The following is a 6,199-nucleotide window of genomic DNA, read 5'->3' on the forward strand; positions in this document are numbered from 1 at the left end:
TACTATGTGGAGGGGTAGTGGTACTTTTTTATTATGTGGAGGGGTAGTGGTACTGTGTTACTAAGTGGAGGGGTGCTGGTATTATGTTACTATGTGGAGAGGTGGTGGTACTATGTTACTAAGTGGAGGGGTGGTGGTACCTAGTTACTATGTGGAGGGGTGGTGGTACTGTGTACCTAAGTGGAGGGGTGGTGGTACTGTGTTACTAAGTGGAGGGGTGGTGGTACCTAGTTACTATGTGGAGGGGTGGTGGTACCTGGTTACTATGTGGAGGGGTAGTGGTACTTTTTTATTATGTGGAGGGGTAGTGGTACTGTGTTACTAAGTGGAGGGGTGCTGGTATTATGTTACTATGTGGAGAGGTGGTGGTACTATGTTACTAAGTGGAGGGGTGGTGGTACCTAGTTACTATGTGGAGGGGTGGTGGTACTGTGTACCTAAGTGGAGGGGTGGTGGTACTGTGTTACTAAGTGGAGGGGTGGTGGTACTGTGTTACTCAGTGAAGGGGTGGTGGTACTATGTTACCAAGTGGAGGGGTGGTGGTACTATGTTACTATGTGGAGGGGTGGTGGTACTGTGTTACTATGTGGAGGGGTAGTGGTACTATGTTACTATGTGGAGGGGTGGTGGTACTATGTTACTAAGTGGAGGGGTGGTGGTACTGTGTTACTAAGTGGAGGGGTGGTGGCTCTGTGTTACTAAGTGTAGCGGTGGTGGTACTGTGTTACTATGTGGAGGGGTTGTGGTACTGTGTTACTAAGTGGAGGGGTGGTGGTACTGTATTACTAAGTGGAGGGGTGGTGGTACTATGTTACTATGTGGAGGGGCGGTGGTACTGTGTTACTAAGTGGAGGGGTGGTGGTACTCTGTTACTATGGGGAGGGGTGGTGGTACTATGTTACTAAGTGGAGGGGTGGTGGTACTGTGTTACTAAGTGGAGGGGTGGTGGCTCTGTGTTACTAAGTGTAGCGGTGGTGGTACTGTGTTACTATGTGGAGGGGTTGTGGTACTGTGTTACTAAGTGGAGGGGTGGTGGTACTGTGTTACTAAGTGGAGGGGTGGTGGTACTATGTTACTATGTGGAGGGGCGGTGGTACTGTGTTACTAAGTGGAGGGGTGGTGGTACTCTGTTACTATGGGGAGGGGTGGTGGTACTGTGTTACTAAGTGGAGGGGTGGTGGTACTATGTTACTATGTGGAGGGGTGGTGGTACTGTGTTACAATGTGGAGGGGTAGTGGTACATGGTTACTATGTATAGGGGTGGTGGTACTATGTTACTATGTGGAGGGGTAGTGGTACTATGTTACTATGTGGAGGGGTGGTGGTACTATGTTACTAAGTGGAGGGGTGGTGGTACTGATTTACTAAGTGGAGGGGTGGTTGTACTGTGTTACTAAGTTGAGGGGTGGTGCTACTGTGTTACTATGTGGAGGGGTGGTGATACCTAGTTACTATGTGGAGGGGTGGTGGTACTATTTTACTATGTGGAGCGGTGGTGGTACTGTGTTACTATGTGGACGGGTGGTGGTACTGTGTTACTATGTGGATGGGTGGTGGTACCGTGTACCTAAGTGGAGGGGTGGTGGTACTGTGTTGCTATGTGGAGGGGTGGTGGTACTGTGTTACTATGTGGAGGGCTAGTGGTACTATGTTACTATGTGGAGGGGTGGTGGTACTATGTTACTATGTGGAGGGGTGGTGGTACTATGTTACTATGTGGAGGGGTGGTGGTACTGTGTACCTAAGTGGAGGGGTGGTGGTACTGTGTTACTAAGTGGATGGGTGGTGGTACTATGTTACTATGTGGAGGGGTGGTGGTACCTAGTTACTATGTGGAGTGCTGGTGGTACTGTGTTACTATGTGGAGAGTTAGTGGTACCTGGTTACTTTGTGGAGGGGTGGTGGTACTATGTTACCATGTGGAAGGGTGGTGGTACTATGTTACTAAGTGGAGGGGAGGTGGTACTGTGTTACTAAGTGGAGGGGCGGTGGTACTATGTTACTAAGTGGAGGGGTGGTGGTAATATGTTACTATGTGGAGGGGTGGTGGTACTGTGTTACTATGTGGAAGGGTGGTGGTACTGTGTTACTAAGTGGAGGGGTGGTGGTACTGTGTTACTATGTGGAGGGGTGGTGGTACCTGGTTACTATGTGGAGGGGTAGTGGTACTGTCTTACTATGTGGAAGGGTTGTGGTACTGTGTTACTAAGTGGAGGGGTGGTGGTACTGTGTTACTAAGTGGAGGGGTGCTGGTATTATGTTACTATGTGGAGGGGTTGTGGTACTATGTTACTAAGTGGAGGGGTGGTGGTACCTAGTCACTATGTAGAGGGGTGGTGGTACTGTGTTACTAAGTGGAGGCGTGGTGGTACTGTGTTACTCAGTGGAGGGGTGGTGGTACTATGTTACTATGTGGAGGGGTGGTGGTACTATGTTACTATGTGGAGGGATGGTGTTACCTAGTTACTATGTGGAGGGCTGATGGTACTGTGTTACTATATGGAGGGGTAGTGGTACCTAGTTAGTATCTGGAGGGCTGGTGGTACTGTGTTACTATGTGGAGTGGTAGTGGTACCTGTTTACTATGTGGACGGGTGGTGGTACTGTGTACCTAAGTGGAGGGGTGGTGGTACTGTGTCACTAATTGGATGGGTGGTGGTACTATGTTACTATGTGGAGGGGTGGTGGTACCTAGTTACTATGTGGAGGGCTGGTGGTACTGTGTTACTATGTGGAGGGGTAGTGGTACCTGGTTACTATGTGGAGGGGTGGTGGTACTGTGTACCTAAGTGGAGGGGTGGTGGTACTGTGTTACTAAGTGGATGGGTGGTGGTACTATGTTAACATTTGAAGGGGTGGTGGTACTATGTTACTAAGTGGAGGGGAGGTGGTACTGTGTTACTAAGCGGAGGGGCGGTGGTACTATGTTACTAAGTGGAGGGGTGGTGGTACTATGTTACTAAGTGGAGGGGTGGTGGTACTATGTTACTATGTGGAGGGGTGGTGGTACCTAGTTACTATGTGGAGGGGTGGTGGTACTGTGTTACTAAGTGGAGGGGTGGTGGTACTGTTTTACTATGTGGAGGGGTGGTGGTACAATGTTACTACGTGGAGGGGTGGTGGTACTGTGTTACTATGTGGAGGAGTGGTTGTACTGTGTAACTAAGTTGAGGGGTGGTGCTACTGTGTTACTATGTGGAGGGCTGGTGGTACCTGGTTACTATGTCGAGGGGTAGTGCTACTGTCTTACTATGTGGAGGGGTGGTGGTACTGTGTTACTATGTGGAGGGGTGGTGGTACTTTTTTATTATGTGGAGGGGTAGTGGTACTGTGTACCTAAGTGGAGGGGTGGTGGTACTGTGTTAGTAAGTGGAGGGGTGGTGGTACCTAGTTACTATGTGGAGGGGTGGTGGTACTGTGTTACTAAGTGGAGGGGTGGTGGTACTGTGTTACTAAGTGGAGGGGTGGTGGTCCTGTGTTACTCAGTGAAGGGGTGGTGGTACTATGTTACTAAGTTGAGGGGTGGTGGTACTATGTTACTATGTGGAGGGGTGGTGGTACTGTGTTACTATGTGGAGGGGTAGTTGTACTATGTTACTTTGTGGAGGGGTGGTGGTACTATGTTACTAAGTGGAGGGGTGGTGGTACTGTGTTACTAAGTGGAGGGGTGGTGGTTCTGTGTTACTAAGTGGAGGGGTGGTGGTACTGTGTTACTAAGTGGAGGGGTAGTGGTCCTGTGTTACTAAGTGGAGGGGTGGTGGTACTGTGTTACTAAGTGGAGGGGTGGTGGTACTGTGTTACTATGTGAAGGGGTCGTGGTACTGTGTTACTAAGTGGAGGGGTGGTGGTACTATGTTACTATGTGGAGGGGCGGTGGTACTGTGTTACTAAGTGGAGGGGTGGTTGTACTCTGTTACTATGGGGAGGGGTGGTGGTACTGTGTTACTATGTGAAGGTGTGGTGGTACTGTGTTACTATGTGGAGGGGTGGCAGTGTGCCACTTTCCCGAACAAGGAGGAACGCACCCCACCCCCCTCCCCCCTCCCCCCTGCCCCCCGACCAATAGAAACACAGGTTTAAGATGTCACATATATATTATGACAACATTTTATGACGTGTTTGTTTATTTTGGGTTTCCGTCTGTGTGTGCCCATCCTGTACATCCTTCCTCTTTCTGGTGCATTGCAGCATCACCAAGTTTGCAGCGTGACAACTGTGAGATAAAGATGGGTCCCTTGCATGCCTTGAACATTCAAACTGTAGGTACAACAGGTCTGTAACTGTAGATACAACAGGTTCAACAGGTACCTGCAATATTACTCAAGTACTACAGATAATGAACTGAAGGAGAAGGGTTAACGCTAACCATAACCTTAACTGAAGGGGGTTTCACTATGGTCGAAGGTACATACATTACCTAACATAAGATAACATTACATTCCACCTCCAGCTATTCATGTTTTTTTGTTTTTTTAAAGAGAAGAATAAAGACTTATTTTGAATTACGGTTGACTAGATGTATAGTTGTAAGCAGAGATGGGCAGTATTGCTGTTACATTTATTTGAAATACATACTGTATTTAGTAACTTTTTGAATAACTTTTGAGTATTTTGTCATTTGTGTAACACTGGCCTGAACTACAATCCAATGTATTTTGTACCAAGATACTTCCAGACCTGGAATTATATTGTCTAAATACACAATACTGTTCTATACCTTCCTCCTGCATTTGTGTCGGTAGTCTGGTGGTTCTATGGTGTGATAAGAGTGTCTGTTAAATGACCAACATTTACATAATAAAAAATATATAATATTGTTATAAAGGAAATTATAAAAGAAATTTAAAAAATGATCCCATGGGTTGATAGAGTTGAAGATGAATGAGAGAGTCAAGGGTTGAATACCCTACAATGAACTTTCTGCGGTTCAGTTTAATGACAGAAATAAACCACCATCATTCAGACCAGGAGGGAGTCACCACCTGCCAGCTACTTCGAGAGAGAGAGAGAGAGAGAGAGAGAGAGAGAGAGAGAGAGAGAGAGAGCACAGTTCACTGAACATTATTCGCCCTAGTAGAGCTGGTTAGGCTGTTAGGTTATCCAGAACGTTGGTGACTGCTGTCAGATTGTTTGTAAATTCAGAGCGTTTTTGCGTTCAGAGTGCACACTGGACGCTCTGGCCAATAAGTAGGGTTATTCTGAAAGCTCTGACCTCACAACAACAGTCAAGCACCTAAGCTAACTGGATAACATTGGGTAGCTACTTCCAGACACATAATGAGAGAACACCCCACTCTGACCATTTTACTGATCCTAGCAGAGCTGGTTAGACAGTTTTCATGTTATCCAGAGCGTTGGTGACTGTAATTATGCTGCTGACAACTATTGAATGATGCTTTGTTGCCAATGTTTACTGACACCAGACATATTCAACGAGTGTTGAGCGTTCAAAAATGAAACAGTTATTCTGCGCTCTGGCACACTAAGTGTGTTACGAAATGTAGCTAGATAGCTAGCTAGGTAAACAATGAATCCCAACGCATGACGTAACGTTAGTTAGCGAGCCAGACAGCTAACGTTAGCTAACTAGCTAACAGTACACTATCTTGAAAGGAAAATGCTATGTCAAAATTAGAGTGGAGTATTTTTTGAAGACATGTAGATAGCTAGCTAAACAATGGATCATAATCACAACTCATGACGTTACGACCCTGCATGAATCTGCAGGTAGCTAACCAACCAGGTTCTATGGCTTTAACTAGTCAAGCAAATGTGTCTGAGATATGAAAAATAAGATCATACCTAACGTTAGCTCGCTAACAGTCAACTTGAAATGAAACCACTTTCTGTCAAAATTAGAAACGTGTAATGAAAATGTAGCTAGCTAGACTATTTTACCAGTATACATCATGGTTGGACACATCTCCTGTCTGATGCCATGCATGGTTGCCCTTAGTTTGACACATAATCCAGACTGATGTTTTCTCCATCTCCTTAGCTATCATACTCGAATTCCACTGATTTCAAAACTCGGTCCTCCAGAAAGTGGAGAACATACACATAACGTTAGCTAGTGAGCCAGCCAGCTAACGTTAACTAGCTAACAGTACACTTTAACTTGACATGAGGTTTATGCAGTTTTACTACACGATAAAACCATTTTTAAAGCAGAGTTTAACACGATTACCAATACATACT

This window comes from Oncorhynchus mykiss, chromosome 18 (genome assembly GCF_057628025.1).
Source record: "Oncorhynchus mykiss isolate SJ-2025 chromosome 18, ASM5762802v1, whole genome shotgun sequence".
NCBI classification, from domain to species: domain Eukaryota; kingdom Metazoa; phylum Chordata; class Actinopteri; order Salmoniformes; family Salmonidae; genus Oncorhynchus; species Oncorhynchus mykiss.